We start from the raw sequence: 18,014 nt of genomic DNA on the forward strand, positions 1-18,014 counted from the left end.
TATTCTTAGCAAATATCCTTTCTGAGGCTCACTTCTATTCCTTAAACGCTTTAATATATTTTCTAGAACATACCCTTCTCCTCCCTCTTTTGTAACACTTGCTCTTTCTGTCGTCCCTCTCATTATTTACCCTTTCATAGACATCTTATACTCATGCACAGCTACAGTGCCCCCTGTTACCCCCAAAATATTATCCCTACCTCCCACTTCGCCGTTTAATATATAATTTTATTATAACATTGCCTACCACTTTTTTTGCTTCACCAATAGTGTTATATGACTACTGATGTATAGCACATTATATTATCTATATCATCTTGGTTAACATTACTTATATAATTATTCACAGTACACACACATCTCTTCTGAGGAAGCTATCATCTAGCGAAACGTCTAGGAATTTTATCACTAGTTGACTTTCCAACCTAACAACAGACACCCACACATTTTGAATTAGCCTATTATTATTATTATTATTATTATTATTATTATTATTATTATTATTATTATTATTATTATTATTATTATATAACATAATGGAGAAGGCAGAGTGGGACGAGCGCAAGCGCTATAAGTTGCCAGATGAAACCCCCCACACACCTTGACTGTAAAAAAGAAGGAAGGAAGGCACTTAGCAGAATAAAAGGATGAAATTAGAGCACGAACGGAAAATCGGTTAAACAATTATGGGAACACCTCATTGAACTGAGGCAAAATTATAAAATATGACAGGAATGTTTTGTCTCAAGTCCAGTTGAAAGAGCCCTTAAAAATTCCCCTGAACCCCCATTTCCTTAAATAAATAATGATAACCCTATTTGAATGTTATCACCATTTATTTAACACTAAGCACTAAAAGTATTAACATTATTAATAAAACTGGATGTTTTCGATCACAGCTATAGACAAAATCATCCTTCGAAGAACATTCAAAAGTGAAATTACCTGTAGCACCACTGCAAGTCTGGACATTTAGCTCTGTCTGCTGAGATGTGTGCAAATTCGTCTCCATATTCTTCAAACAGATCATACTTGTATGTATGAAGTGCAGTTGATGGTGAATGCAGAGACTTGTAGAGGTTGATGAAAATATCCTTTACCTCGTCACTAACATCTCTGTGTTTCAGTGCACTGGCACTCTGGACTGGATGATTGTGAGTGAAGTTCAGTCTCACCTCCATAGGGAGGGCAGTTGCATGGGTATCAGTTGATCTGGCGGAAGGGACGTAAATAAAAAAAAATATTAGAAAAGATGTAAATTAAACACCTTAAGATTTGTTACCAGAGGCATACCCTTCATGCCTTCCCGCCCTCTTCATGATTATCATCTTAATCTTACTTGTTACCTTACCCATGAAAAAAAAAATAATAATAATAATAATGTAAAGACATGACCAGTGATGGAAGGTGATGAAGGAAACACGGGCTGGGGAACAGTGTTTATTGACTAGTTTCGCCTTGGTAGGCTTCTTTAGAGGAAGGAACATTCCTCTGAAGAAGCCTACCAAGCGTCAGGAATAAACACGCGTTCCCCAGCCCGTGTTTCCTTCATCACCTTCCATCAAAAATAATAATAATCATGGTGACATCACAAATCTCTGCTTAACCTAACCTCTAGAAAAAACGCTCAAAATTCTAAAAAGTGGAGACTAAAGTATTTCACCAGCTTTGCTAGCTAAATGACAATATATTTACAGGTAGCTAATTAAAAGTAACTAGTGACGACAGCTGACAACTAACTTACCTGCTCTTTCGCTTAGTATTTGTTTGCTTCACGATCACACTCACGGTGGCTGGACAATCTGTGTTTTTTGATCCATGTCTTGAATCGGCCGTGTTACTCCTGGGTTTGGTATTGTGGTGACACCGTATATGCATCTGGAAGACTCTTTTCTGACCAGTCACTTTATGCTTGGATAGAGTTCGTAGAGTAGTTTTAGTTTTTCCTTGAAACTCTTTTATCCACGTACGGGCGATGGCCTCAGTTGTGACATGTAATCGTAGAACAGCATTTGTGCCTTCAGTTGTACCTGCGTATTCGCACACTGTGTACTGGTATCCCTCCGGTAACAGTGCCTAGAAAGAACAATAACAGTGACAAAGATCAGTTAACAAAGCAGCTTATTCCTTAGATGACACACATACAGTGGCTCAGAGACTCTCCATTGCAGACTGCTATATAACATATTCACTTACACTCTATGTACTCCATCTATGAAATAGTCAACTATATTGTAATGACTGCACTCCTGCTTCCATTACCTATTTTGTTTGCAGTAAAGCACAATATGTGCAGTAATGTCCATGCAGAAAACTATTATTTAACGTACTAGTTATAAAGAGTATTATTAAAGGGTAAAGGAAAAAATATCAATGAGCTAAAGAAGAGTAAAAAAAACTGTACTGTACGGCGACATTTTAATTTTCTTCTACTTACACTAAGTTGTCGTACATCATGAAGGAGTCCAATGCTGCAGTGTGACTCTGAACAAATCTTTATGTTGCCACTGTCCATTATTGGCTGTATACATCCACTGAAAAAATAATAATAATGTATAAATAAATATGCGGCCTCATGTTTTAATTCTGACTCCTGTAAAGGTTAAGTGAAACTTTTTCTTACTATTGCAGAACAAAACGAACTTCGTAAAGGTAAAAAAAAAATAAATAAATAAATAAATACATTCGTCTTCCCGTGTTTTCAGGTGTTGGCCATCATCAGGCTTGTGTTCATTATTAGACTGTTATAGCTTGTGTCTGGTGTACACACACACACACACACACACACACACACACACACACACACACACACACACACACACATTCTTATCTCACCGTGTTGTCAGGTGTTGGCCGTGCTCAGGTTTGTGTTCACTATTAAACTGTTATACCTTGCGTCTTGCACACACACACACACACACACACACACACACACACACACACACACACATTCTTATCTCACCGTGTTGTCAGGTGTTGGCCGTGCTCAGGTTTGTGTTCACTATTAAACTGTTATACCTTGCGTCTTGTGTACACACACACACACACACACACACACACACACACACACACACACACACACACACATTCTTATCTCACCGTGTTGTCAGGTGTTGGCCGTGCTCAGGTTTGTGTTCACTATTAAACTGTTATACCTTGCGTCTTGTACACACACACACACACACACACACACACACACACACACACACACACACACATACACACACATTCTTATCTCACCGTGTTGTCAGGTGTTGGCCGTGCTCAGCTTTGTGTTCACTATTAAACTGTTATACCTTGCGTCTTGTGTACACACACACACACACACACACACACACACACACACACATTCTTATCTCACCGTGTTGTCAGGTGTTGGCCGTGCTCAGGTTTGTGCTCACTATTAAACTGTTATACCTTGCGTCTTGTACACACACACACACACACACACACACACACACACACACACACACACACACACACACACACACACACACATTCTTATCTCACCGTGTTGTCAGGTGTTGGCCGTGCTCAGATTTGTGTTCACTATTAAACTGTTATACCTTGCGTCTTGTACACACACACACACACACACACACACACACACACACACACACACACACACACACACACACATTCTTATCTCACCGTGTTGTCAGGTGTTGGCCGTGCTCAGATTTGTGTTCACTATTAAACTGTTAAACCTTGCGTCTTGCACACACACACACACACACACATTCTTATCTCACCGTGTTGTCAGGTGTTGGCCGTGCTCAGATTTGTGTTCACTATTAAACTGTTAAACCTTGCGTCTTGCACACACACACACACACACACACACACACACACACACACACACACACACACACACACACACACACACACATTCTTATCTCACCGTGTTGTCAGGTGTTGACCGTGCTCAGGTTTGTGTTCACTATTAAACTGTTATACCTTGCGTCTTGTGTACACACACACACACACACACACACACACACACACACACACACACACACACACACACACACACACACATTCTTATCTCACCGTGTTGTCAGGTGTTGGCCGTGCTCAGGTTTGTGTTCACTATTAAACTGTTATATCTTGCGTCTTGTGTACACACACACACACACACACACACACACACACACACACACACACACACACACACATTCTCGTCTCACCGTGGTCAGGTGTTGGCCGTGCTCAGGTTTGTGTTCACTATTAAACTGTTATATCTTGCGTCTTGTGTACACACACACACACACACACACATTCTCGCCTCACCGTGGTCAGGTGTTGGCCGTACCCAGGATTGTGTTCACTATTAGTCTGTCATATTTTGTGTATTGTGTCAACGCGTATCGGCTCACTAACGTCTGCTTCTCTATTAAAAACAATTACTTACCAGAGCTCTCTCACTCAGCCTCTTCCGTCTTCCCACTGTTGTCGTTAGCTGATGACGGCGCGGCGCGCGCCGTCTCCCCCACCGGCCTCCGCTCCCGCGACAGTGTTGCCAAATGTAGACATTTGCTCGAGTGTACGGAACCAGGCAGGAAAAAAAATATCGCTGCCGGGGGATCGGTTAGGGGCGTCCTTTCGCCCCAGTGCCGGGGGATCGGTTAGGGGCGTCCTTTCGCACCGTGCCGGGGCGTCCTTTCGCCCCAGTGCCGGGGATCGGTTAGGGGCGTCCTTTCGCGCCGTGCCGGGGCATCGCCCTCCTGCCGGGGGATCGGTTAGGGGCGTCCTTTCGCCCCAGTGCCGGGGGATCGGTTAGGGGCGTCCTTTCGCACCGTGCCGGGGCGTCCCTTCGCCCCAGTGCCGGGGGATCGGCTAGGGGCGTCCTTTCACACTGTACCGGGGCGTCACCCTCCTGCCGGGGTACGGTTAGGGGCGTCCTTTCGCACCGTGCCGGGGCGTCCTTTCGCCCCAGTGCCGGGGGATCGGCCAGGGGCCTGCTTTCGCGCCGTGCCGGGGCGTCGCCCTCCTGCCGGGGATCGGTTAGCGCGAGCGGTGACTTGTTGGGCGGAGGCCTGTGGCTACCTTTCCCCCTCCCTCTCCCTCTTCCCCTCCCGCTATTGATTTTTTTCCAGTTTGCCAGCATGTGTGTGCGTGTCCCCCTCTATTCCCCACCCCTCGCGAGCGGTGACTTGATGGTCAGTCTGAGGGTACCATTACCCCTCCCTCTCCCTCTACCCGCTATTGATTTTTCAGTTTGCCAGCATATGCGTGTGTGTGTGTGTGTGTGTGTGTGTGTGTGTGTGTTACTGGTGATTTTCATATTGACTGGAGTTATATCGATTGTCTTTTCAGTGAGGGGGTAGGAATGGGAAGTGTACATTTTTTACATTTTTATTGAAATATAGTGGAAAAAAAATGGTATGACAAGTTATTATATTACCTTAATCTAGTCTATTTTATTTGTTCTTTCTTAATCCAGGCTAATTTGTTCTTTCTTAATCCAGACTAAATACATGCTAAGCCTAAAAACAAAAACACACAATCGCCATAAAAAAAAAGACATATTACAAACTCACACCGTACAGGCTCAAATAAATACAATGGAAACCCACCCATCCTACCCCTTTTTTTTTTCTCTCCTCCAAAATAAATCCTAATTGAAAGAGACGGAAAAGTAGATTTTATACATTTTTATTGAAATATAGTGGGAAAAAAAATGGTATGACAAGTTATTATATTACCTTAATCTAGTCTATTTTATTTGTTCTTTCTTAATCCAGGCTATGCGTCAACATCATCTCCACGGTCGCCTTTATCCTCACCCTCCCCACCCCCGAGAATGGCATGGAGATTTCCTCCCCCACCGGGCTGGGTTTCAGACGAAGGAGCTCACGCGAGTGGCTGTAACGGCGACAGAGCTCGCGCTAAAAGCAATCATTGATCTGTTACTTAAAAGCTAAAGCCTAAACCATAACAAGCTCAGTCTTTATCGCAAACATGACGAGCGCGGACGAACATATAATATACCTTAGAAGCCTAGGATGCCGCGATCTTTATCCCGACAACGTGCCAGGTTCATTTAAAAATGAAATCATACCGTTAAATTTACACCCCGACCGAGATTATCAGGTTGCCTTACACGGTATTTTTATTCCTAGAGAAGTATACACCCTCCATCGAGAAGACAAAGAAGCCATAGTGGAAGTTTACACAGAAACGCTCAATGACGCCTCAGGAAAACAGTTGCGGTACTCGCTGTCTCCCTCGAAAATTATAACGAGCAAGCAAATAAGCGCAATTGTGGCTGACCTTAATACATACTGGCAAGCTATTTTAAATGGAGTGTTTGGGTTTACAAATTACAAGGATTATTTTGATGGAGAAGGCGGAATACTGAGTTGGACCAAAAATTTTGTATGCTACCACAAACGCTCTATAGATGGCTGCGGTAATCTAAATTATTGCAAAATAAGTTTGTTATTTAAGCCCAGATTGGCGGCTATTCTTGGATTTAATCATTACTATGATATATTCGTCACGGATGAGGAGTCACATTACTCGCTTCGCCAGGTAAATGCCGATTTCCCGCCAGACCCCCACGCCGACGTGGACTATCTCCACCTCTATTGCGACATAATCCAGCCCACGCGATTTGCTAGCCAAACTGTGAACATTTTAGCCACTCTCCCTTACGGTGGGAGTAACAATTATTACTCAGTGCAAAGACCTCTGTATAAAAAGTTGGCGAAGAACGCTATAGATTCAGTGGCGGTAGTGGTGACGGATCAGTATGGACGAAAAATATACTTTGAAGAAAACCGCTCGGCCACGATCGTCTTGCACATTACACCTACCCACCCTCTCTTTTAAAATCAGTGGGCCAGCAAAAAAACGCTCACTCATGGCGAGACTTTTGCCATGGAAGAGTGTTATGGGGAAGACCTTATCGATTTATTTCCCCGCGAGCGAGGAGGGAGGATATTTGTGGCCGGTGCGTCAGGATCTGGGAAAACACAGCTAGTGACGCGACTTGTGCGGAAATATTGTGACAAATTTTATCGAGTTCTTATTTGCGGTGCAACACATCATCCCATTCAAGACTTGCCAGAGGTGCAAAATAAAGTAATACTTAGTAAGGACATTATAGACCCAGAACAGGAAATTGATCTCTGTCAGAAAAATAAATCTATGTTAGTAGTATATGACGATAATTTTTTACGCGCTGCCAATGATGAAAGCGTCGCCAATGTTTTTATTAAAGGCAGACATATTGGCCTTAGCTCCATACTCATTTCTCAGAACTTATTTATGCAGGGAAAGTTTGCGCGAAGTATATCCCTCAATTGCACTCATTTCGTTTTGCTTAACCCATAAACCTCGGGCTAGGGGTCTATTGTCACTCTCCCAGCGCGCGAGCGATACTGCAAATTTTTGGAAAAATAGGTGTTGTTCACCAATGCCCTGTGTGGTAATTTCAAACGAAAACATAATAGTTTTTACTGCTATCTCATCGCCAATCCTTCCTCCTCATGATGAAAGATATTGGAAGTGTCTAGGTTGAACCACGGCAGAGATATGATGTTGGGAAGAGGTACCATTTTCGGCCAAGCCGAGCGCACTTGTTCGTGCGGGTGCTGTTGACCTGGGCCTTGGTCTCCTGCCTCGCCCCGCGCCATCACACAGTACGTAGGCATCCTTTCCTACCAGCTCGATTATTCATATTAGGCTACATATTTCGTATGTTTGACTCTCACAAAAAATACCTTCTTCCGAAAATAAATGTTTTTTATTACATGCAGAAAAAGCTTCCATAAGCACAGTACAATTATGGCATATATACACTCATTAGGCTACATATTACGCAGGTTTGACGCTCATAAAATAACTCTTTACGAAACTGAATGTGTTTTTGCTATTATATGCGAAGAAAATCTTTCATAAACACTGTACAAATATGGAATACATAAACATATTAGGCTACATATTACTCGTGTTTGTAGCTTACATAAAAATAAATCCTTACAAAACTGAATAACTTCTCTGCCTTTATATGTACAAGAAATACTTTCATAAACAGAAATATAACATGCGGTGGCTGAGCGCGCTCCCTGAGAATAGGGGTAGAGGAACAGGGGCCCGCTGGCGCGCTCCCTTCCTCCACGCATTCAGACACGGGGAAATCATTATCAGCACGTCTCTCCATTACAATGGTCTGTAGTGCTCTGGGAGGTTGCGTGAAACGTAGGACAGGGATGCCATCAACCACTGAAAGTAATAATTACGTCACGGGATTACAGATCTTGGCGGGAGAGCAGAGAGCGGGAACTCCCGCCACCCGAAGCTCTCCGCCCGAGCGGGAATTCCCGTCACCCGAAGCGTATGGGTTAAACAAAGAGATCTTGGTCAAATTGAACTTCTAGGTCGTCAGTTGTATGGTCGTGACAGAGCCAAGGCATTTCTCAGTATCTACAAGCGAGCTGTTGCGGGAAAACCTTACGGCTATCTGCTGGCTGACGTCTGCATAACTACCCCCGAGGTCCTATCACTGAGATCAAATATAGCGAACGACGGCTCCTTTAATGGAGGTCATAATTACATCTTAGTCTGCGTTGATGCATTTTCAAGGTACGCCAAAGCCCTGCCTCTTAAACGTAAAGATGCAAAATCTATGGTAATGGCAATGAAGACATTGCTAGAGGAAGACGCTGCTTTCAGTGGGGTCTCTAGGCTCTGTGTTGACCGAGGCAAAGAGTTCTATAATCGTCCACTTCAAACCTATTTGCAAAGTAAAGACATAAAAATGTACAGCGTTTACTCCCAAGAGATAAAAAGCAGCCTTGCTGAGCGATTTATCAGAACTCTGAAAGGTCGAATATATAGGTATATGACAGCTCACAATAAACTCGAGTATATTTCCATCTTGCAGAAGGTACTCGAGAGCTATAACCGCACGCCTCACGCACGTCTAGGAAAACCCCCAGCCGAAGTACATGCTATGAATGACCCGCGAGGAATCATTAAATATATTGCTACAAACTATAATATTCCCTTCACTAGTCAAACAAGAAAACCCGAGTTGATGTCCCTAATTCTAGCTCATCTGGGTGACCCTGAGGAGGAGGCTGACCACCTCATGGAAAGCCCTACCTCTTTGGGTTCTGCAAACCCCGCAATCGCCCTAGAGATAGAGAGGGTGAAAATGCAGGCACTCCAGATGAAGCTAGAATATGAAAAAGAAGCAAGAGCACTTGAACACGAACGAAATGAAGAAAGTAAAACACGTGAAAGGGAAGAGAAAGCACGTGAACGTGAACATCAACTCAGCGTGCTTCAGCTGCAGTCCTCAGACGGGGGGACTCGAACCCCTAATAGGTTGCAGATAACCAAATTTCTTCCTCTTATGCCTCAATTCTCGGATTACGATCCAGAAGCATTCTTTCGGGAATTCAAATCCTCTGCCATTCACTTCGATCTACCTAAGGAGGACTGGACATGGCTAGTCAAGCCCAAACTCAACGGTAAGGCCTTGGCAGTCCTAGACAATATCGAAGACAACTCAGACTACGAGGTAGTAAAAGCGCTATTTTAGCAGCTTATGCAGTCACCACAGAGAGATATCGACAAACCTTCCGCAACATGATCAAGACATCTGGTCAAACATACTTGTGAGTTTGCATCAGAGAAACTCCGAGCTTTGAGACACTGGCTTAAGTCGGCAGCTGTAACCACATATGACGATCTGGTAAACCTTGTAGCTCTAGAGGAATTCAAAAGGAAGATACCATACTCAATCATGTTGCACATCACTGATAAGGATGAGACTGAACTCTTAAAAGCCGCCAAATTGGCGGATGTCTTTTCACTAATACATCGCTCTATGCCCTCAGGAGACAAGAAACTTCAGCCTGTGGGTAAGTCAGGTGCAAGCTATAGCAAGGATGTAAAACCCGCAGAGAGTAGTGGTAGTGCCAAGTCTTTTCTCTCTTGCAGTTTTTGTAAAAAGGTGGGCCATCTCATAAAGAATTGTCCTGATCCTAGGTGTAAAGTAGCAAAGACCTCTACATTCTCTAAACCAGTCGCCTCTCTCAACACTCCTTCAGTACTTCCTCCCACTGACCCTTTTCAACCCTTCAGGTCTCAAGGTACTGTGGCTCTCAACACGGACTCTGCAGATTATGCGGGATACTGCCTCTGCCCAATCTATCATTTTAAAATCCGCTCTTCCAGGGATTGAGCAGCAGTACACGGGAGAGAAGGTACTCCTTAAAGATTTTCATCAAACCTTTCCCATACCTCTGGCTAGGGTGCACTTAAACTGTCCGTTGGTTGTGGGAGCAGTTACCATTGCTGTCAGTGAGGATAATTCTCTTCCTATCCCTAATGCTAATTTCCTGTTGGCTAATGATCTGGCTGGGGGACTAGTCGTTCCACCTATCATAACTAATGTCTCCCCATTGCATTACAACCCTACAGCTGACATGGAAAAGGAGCAGCCTAACATTTTTCCTGAATGTGCAGTCACTCGAGCACAGTCTGTTGCTGCTCCAGAGCCACCTCAGCCCTTACCAACCACCCTCCATCCTACGCCTCACGTTGGGGTTGGTAAGGTATTCACTGACCACTTACTTGCTGAGGCTCAAAAGACGATACCACCCTGTCTCGATTTCATACCCAAGCTATACCTAAAGACCAGATCACTTCCTCACCTTCTTTCTATTACCAGGATAAAATTCTTATGAGATTGTATAAACCACCTCAACTTTTAGATGATGCCACTTGGGCTGAGCTCCATCAAGTAGTCCTACCCGTCACCTTAAGAGAGCCAGTGATGGAGATCGCTCATGGGAACCTAGCTGGCCATCATGGGATCAGGAAAACTTGTGAGAAGCTACTTAATGAGTTTTATTGGCCCGGTCTTAGGAAGGATGTTGCCTCATTTGTTAATTCTTGCCACACTTGCCAGGTAATGGGAAACCCAACCAGAATATCCTCCTTATCCTCTTCAGCCCATCCAGGTGCCTGAAGAACCATTCTCAAAATCATCATTGACATCGTGGGCCCATTACCCAAAACAAAGAAAGGTAACCAATACATCCTCACTGTCATGTGCCCTACCACCCGTTACCCAGAAGGTTTCCTATCAAAACATCTCTGCCAAAACTGTTGTATCCAAACTTACACACTTGTTTACCACTTTTGGCATCCCCAGGGAGATTCAGAGTGACCGTGGCACTAATTTCACGAGCGATCTCTTCACGGCAGTTCTCACCGAGCTTGGCATCACACAAACTTTATCTACGGCGTACCATCCACAGTCACAGGGAGCTTTAGAAAGATATCACCAAACACTGAAGGCTCTTCTTCGTAAATTTTGTCACGATCAGGACCAGGACTGGGACGAGGCTCTACCTTACGTCCTGTTTGCCATAAGAGAGACCCCTAACGAGTCCCTTGGAGTCTCCCCCTTTGAGTTACTGTATGGCCATAAGGTAAGAGGTCCACTTAAAGTCATCAAGGACCAATTGCTTAATAACACCTCAAGCAAACTTGTCACTGTCACCCAGTATTTAGTTAAACTTAAAGACACACTAACCAAAGTTCGCTCCTTTGCCCGTGACAACCTCAAACAAACTCAAGGAGACATGAAGAAACACTTTGACACTAGAGCTAAAGTTAGAGAGTTCAAACCAGGTGATAAAGTCCTTGTCTTTATTCCAGTCCCAGGATCACCCCTGCAAACTAAATACCATGGTCCCTATACAGTCAATGAGAAGATCAGTGAACAAAATTACATTATAGACACTCCTAACCGCCGGAAAAGTACCCAGAAAATACACATTAACTTACTTAAATTATATAAAACTAGAGCTGGCCTTGCACCTGGCTCACCAGAGAGACCTGTATGTTCTATTTCGTTAGAAACCACCACCACTCATGCAGAAGGGACAAATAATTCATCCATATTATGTAACCCATCTAATTACCTGTCCCATCTCTCATCCTCTCAATCAAAAGACATCCTATCCATCCTTCACCAGTTTAATGTGTTCAATGATCATCCAAACCTGTGTAACCTCACCTCTCATGACGTCAAGCTCCTCCCCGGCACCTCTCCTCTTCGTCACCCTCCATATCGCATAAGCCCCAGGAAACGTGACCAGATGAGGCAAGAGGTGGACTATCTACTCGAGCAGGGGCTGGCGAAACCCAGCCAGTCTCCTTGGGCGTCACCTTGTCTACTCGTCCCCAAGGGAGATGGACAGCTGCGTCTCTGCACCGACTACCGCAGGGTCAACGCTGTGACAGTCCCAGACGCCTACCCCCTGCCACGGATAGAAGACTTGATCGATGAGGTGGGAAGGTCCCAGTATATAACAAAGCTGGATTTATTGAAGGGCTTTTATCATATTGCCCTGTCAGTGAGTGCACTAGAGATATGCGCTTTCATCACTCCCTTTGGGCTCTACCAATATAATGTAATGCCTTTTGGATGAGGAATGCCCCTTCAACCTTCCAGAGAGCCATGGATTATCTGTTACAGGATCTTATTGGAGTGTCCGTTTACCTAGACGACATTCTAATTTTTACAGAGCATTGGGAGCAGCACCTTACGAGACTCAGGGATGTGCTGACAAGGCTGCAGGCAGCCCACTTCACCGTGAAGCTGGCTAAGACTACCTTCGGCCGAGCAACGGTGACGTACCTGGGCCACGTGGTGGGCAATGGCAGAGTACGACCCAAGGAAGCCAACATCTCTGCCATCCTGAATACCCTGCCCCACTACTCGGAAGGCCCTGCGGCGCTTTCTGGGCATGGCAGGGTATTACAGGAGGTTCTGCCCTAACTTCGCGGCCGCCACTGTCCCTCTCACACGGCTCACGAGTGGAGCCGTACACTACTTGTGGACAGAGGTTTGCCAGGCCGCCTTCGACCAACTCAAGAACTTCCTGGCCCAGGGTCCTGTACTCATCGCCCCAGACTTCACTCAGCCCTTTGCCCTGCAGACTGATGCCAGTGATGCCGCTCTTGGTGCTGTATTACTGCAGGAGGTGGAGGGTATCCTTCATCCAGTGGCGTACCACTCCAGCAAACTTAATATCCACCAGAGAAGATACAGCACCATTGAGAAAGAGCTCCTGGCCATCGTCTCAGCAATCCAGAAATTCGAATGCTACATACAGCCTGCTCAAGAACCACTCCAAGTCTACACAGACCACAATCCATTGGCCTTCCTCAATTGCAGCAAGTTTACCAATCAGCGACTTCTCAGATGGTCCCTGTTTCTCCAGCCCTACAACCTGAATGTCAAACACTTAAAAGGGAGGGAGAACATCATCGCCGACGCCCTATCTCGCATCTAAAAACTCGACTTGACCAGAAGTCAACCACTACGACTCCACTGGGCAACAACGGCTACCTACAACTACAAATCAACCCAGTGGTGTCGTCTTCAGGGGGGAGGTATTACTGCAACCAGACTATCTCTGTTGCTACTACTGAATTATCAATTATTGTACCTGTTGCTCCCTGAGCTAGCTTCGGCTAAGGCTTTAGGCTTATCAAATAGCCTTGGACTATTTCAGAGGCATTGTCGAAACCTCCACAAAGTGTGAGAGTTAGTCTCATCTCAAAGGCCAAAGTGTACTCATCTCCTGAGGGTTCGGCTAGCAGCAACAACAACTCTCACGTCATCAGCCGAGTCAGTGAGTCAGTAACCACTTACAAAGTGACCAGTGAACTATAGGAGGTGAACAATACTATTTTTTCTCATATCTCATCATTTCTGTGTCCATCTTATCTTTTCATTCATCCATTCATCAGTGATTATCATCCATTTATTCATTGGTGGTGGTTATTATTATCTATTATTATTGTGTGTCATTGTGTGGGTTTCTTGTGTTTTCTTTTTCTCATTGTTATCTGTGTGTCATTTTGTCTTTGGTTTAATCCTCGTTTTTGTATATTATCTTGTTATTTTCCATACTCGTATTGAACTATTTTGTGCTTAATGACCTTCACACCATTTACTTGATTTAAACGACCATAAGGTCTTAAGAGCAAGTAACGTAATTACTCTCACTTGCTACAGGTGTTGTTAATATTGTTGTTTCTTACTTATACATTAAATTTATGTTAAGGACTATCTTCGTATTTTCATCACCTCATTTAATGTTCGGGTAACCAGTTTCTTAAATTATCACCCTAGACAAAACTACTAGTGTCGCTCGTAACATTATATTTAAGCGTCAAGGTAAAGCCAGTCGTGTGCTGAACATCGGGGACTACGTTCGATTCGTGGGCGCGGATAAAGCTTCTAAATTTAACCGAGGCTTTCATATCCAAAACACAGAAGAAATATTTAAAATTGCAAGCGTGGATTATCGACAATCCCCATTGGGTTATACCTTGCAAGATTTATCCAATCAACCCATCCAAGGCTTGTTTTACAAAGAGGAGCTTATCAAAGTTCAGCTACCGGACGTTTTCCCCGTCATCATAAAAAAATCGAGAGTGGTGAACGGTCGCAAACAATTTTTTGTATCTTGGTTGGGTTATGATCCGAGTCAAGACTGTTGGATAGACGCTCAAGATATTTCCTAATGACCTCGAATTCACCAACAAGAAGAAAAAAAAAAGCACCTCCCCTCGCCTTTGTTCACAAGGATCTTGTTTTGTTGTTGGCTAAACTCTAAACCGACAATCGGATAAAAGTAATTGCAGTTTTGAACAAGAAACATATATATTTCTTGTCAAAAGTGTTTCTAAATTTCCTAAAACTAATCTTACGCGAAATACAAAGATTGTGAAATCCCTGAACAAATATAAAAAACACAAAGGAAACTCGCCAACAAGGGGTAAGTACACTAAAAAAAAAAAACTACTGCGAACACAGCGGGCGGTGCTATACTCTCTGTGCTGTTACCTCTGGCAGCTCGTGTCATAACTGGTCTTTAACAAAATGAAGGAATATTGTCTCATCCCGAAATCAACAGCAGAACAATTTTACTCAAGTCTTCTACGGGGAGCCGTAACATAAAACGAAACAGAAAGACGGACGAGGAAAAAAGAAAAGAGAGTGGAAACCGTTGTCGGGTTCGACGGTCAAGGCGTCAACTGCATTAAAAAATATAAAGAGACGCGCGCTGCAAGATGTATTAACCCCAAACAACCACCCGCCATCTTTAGCGGCCATAGGTCCTCGCACGACATTCCCCACCAATACTATCGATTCGAAACCCGCCATAGATAACAGGATTGATGTTAGAATGAAAGCAGCTCAAAGGGATTATGCCAAAGCTTTCTTAGCTCTCATGAAACATACTCCAGGAATTACATGGGATACAAACGGAAATCTTTTGAGCCCCATTAATAATTTTAACGTCATTGATATATTGCAAACCTTAAGTGACGTCAACAGCAAATTAGGCTTCAAAGCTGATGATATACCATTTATTAAAATGCTTTTCCACAACACAAACTTAGATCCCTCATTTATACGCAATAATAAGGCAAGGAAGCAACTGTTTGGAGGAGGAGGTGGGGGAGGAAGGAGAAGTGCCCCAATTCGGGCACAGCCACGCCCCACGCCTTCTTTCTCCGCCCCCGCGCGGATGCCGGGTATGACGTGGGAGAATTATCGCGTATAAAAAGGATTTTGTTTTGGGGTGGGATATAGACACTTGTGTGACCTCGCGGGACAGGGAGACACCAAGCGTGAGTAAGAGCGAGAATTAATATATTTTTTTTCTATAAACATGTCAGACTATCCCATCATTCCTGTGAAGGGGCGAATGACCGATCGCCAGTTCATTGACGACAGTGTGTGTTTAGTAGCCACCATCAACGCCAGCAATTTTAAACTTAGCGGTATAGCCAAGGACTTGGCTGAAGTGTATGGCTATGCTAATCTCTTTGAAAATCGGAAACAACTTTATAATTTGAACAGAGTCGTTTGGAGTGACAGACCGAATGTGGGGTCGCTGGTAGTGAAGGAACCACCCACGGAATCAAATTATCCCATTGTGGTGGGTATGGTGACTCAATTTTGTCAGGGTGAATCTGTAGAGTATAATGACGTGTCAAGATATTTTATTGAAACCAGCAGAGATATGCATTATGTGAACGGTTTAATGTCGGACACCAAGCAAAGCAGACGCGATAATTTTAAATGTTGCCTCAGTGAGCTAGGTGATTATGTAAAGCAGAAAAAAAACATTCGAAAAGTCATTTTTCCTACCGGCGTAGGACGAAGGGGAAAGATGGATCATGAATGGAACGTGGCCTACTTGAAGGAGCTAAGATCTTTTGCCCACCAACTAGATTTGAATAACGTTAAGGTAATGCTCTTGGGGCAGGAAGAGGACGAAGAATCTCCCGCGAAAGCCTCAACTGCCGGGATGGGCGACAGACACAAACCACTGTGTAGCTATAAAAAAATGACGTTTTATATTTTTTTTAACTAGTGGTCATGCAGTCATCGTCGCGAACAGTGTTTCTTCCGCCTACGGAGGGTGAATTTTCAAGTCTTTTGAGTAGCTTTCCACATCAGGTGGGGGGTGGTTTTGGCAATATTCGAACTGTGCATTTCGCCCATCCTGCAAGACTACATCAAAGAGGTGGCGGTATTTTTAGTACGCTCGCAAACCTAGCCAAGAGTGTAATGCCCTTTCTATTCAGAACCGTTAAGCCCTCAGCGCTTAAGTTTACTCAAGATGTTATCCAGGATGTGAGCAGTGGACAAAGAAGTGTGAGAGGCGCTTTAAAGAAAAGAGGTATTGAAGCCTTAAGTGACGTAGGTGCTAGAATTATTAAAGGAGAAAAAAAAGAAGAGTTACTTCGCGAAACAAGAAGAAGAAAAAAAAATAATAAAAGGAAAAGTGGTTGCAAGAGAAAGAACAGCGATGTGTTTGATATAATTTAGTAATGTGGAGGTGCGGTGGACACTCATGAAAAAAAGGGGGGGGAACATTCTGACCTGCGCTCGCGCGTGGGCTTGCCATTTTTTTTAGCGAGTGGTCTCTTATCAAGTTAACACGTCGCCCGCTCCCGCGACCAGTGTCTCCATTAGTATATAGCGGGCGACGAAAGCGACAACAGCATGGCCTCCGCCGCTCCCTCCGTTCCGATTTCTGATTATGCGCTCAGTGTGGTTGACGAATTCCCTAGAATCAACAGACAACGCCAGGTTGAGAGCTCTATTGCGTCTAAAACTCTTGTCGACATTTTACCTGTAAATTTGTCCAGCCACGCCCGGTTAAAAGATAAGTACCTAGAGTTCCGCGTGCCGGGGGTGAAGGGGGCATTTATCGATCTTGCTAAATTAATTCTTGAGTTGAAATTAAGTGTCACTCAAGCTGATGGACAAACAAAAGTCGAGGAGGCTGTCAATGTCGAATTCTGCAATGGCACTGCTAATACCATGTTCAAATCAATTCAGGTGTATGTAGGCGATCAAATGGTTGAAAGTAACCCATACTTTAATTACTGGTCATTCCTAAAAATGCTCACCAGCTTCTCCACGTTAAAACTCAAATCATTCGGAGAAATAGGAAACCTCCTCAAAGATAACAGGTCGGGTGGAGCAGGCGTAGCTGAAACCTATGACGCCGCATACTTCACTAGCCTTGGGAGCAAATACAAGAGACATTTAAAAGATATCAAAGATCACGGTCTTCATCTCACCTTCCCATTAATGTCGGACATTACTTCTTGTGATCAGTATTTATGCGACGACATCCCATTGAGAATAAGGCTTGAGTTAGCTAACGAAGCTTGGTATTTGAACACTGACGGCGATGGGAGTGCTGTGCGTGCCCATATTGATTTTGCTAAACTTTGGGTCACCAGACTCCAACCCTATCCGTCAGCATTGCTTGCCCCTGGCCCCTGGCCGATCCCCCGGCACTGGGGCGAAAGGACGCCCCGGCACGGTGCGAAAGGACGCCCCTAACCGATCCCCCGGCACTGGGGCGAAAGCACGCCCCGGCACGGTGCGAAAGGACGCCCCTAACCGATCCCCTGGCACTGGGGCGAAAGGACGCCCCTAACCG

The 18,014-nt window shown here is 44.3% G+C and overlaps 1 long non-coding RNA gene across 1 annotated transcript; it reads right to left on the reverse strand.

The window, feature by feature from the left end:
• Positions 1–354: 354 nt before the first annotated feature.
• LOC126994075 (uncharacterized) lies at positions 355–4,599 on the reverse strand. The gene is made up of 5 exons (XR_007748790.1): positions 4,412–4,599; positions 2,438–2,534; positions 1,745–2,076; positions 946–1,212; positions 355–605 (listed from the first exon to the last, which is right to left on the reverse strand). It is a non-coding gene; the product is annotated as an uncharacterized LOC126994075 (long non-coding RNA).
• Positions 4,600–18,014: the final 13,415 nt, after the last annotated feature.

Source organism: Eriocheir sinensis, unplaced genomic scaffold (genome assembly GCF_024679095.1).
Source record: "Eriocheir sinensis breed Jianghai 21 unplaced genomic scaffold, ASM2467909v1 Scaffold713, whole genome shotgun sequence".
NCBI classification, from domain to species: Eukaryota; Metazoa; Arthropoda; class Malacostraca; order Decapoda; family Varunidae; genus Eriocheir; species Eriocheir sinensis.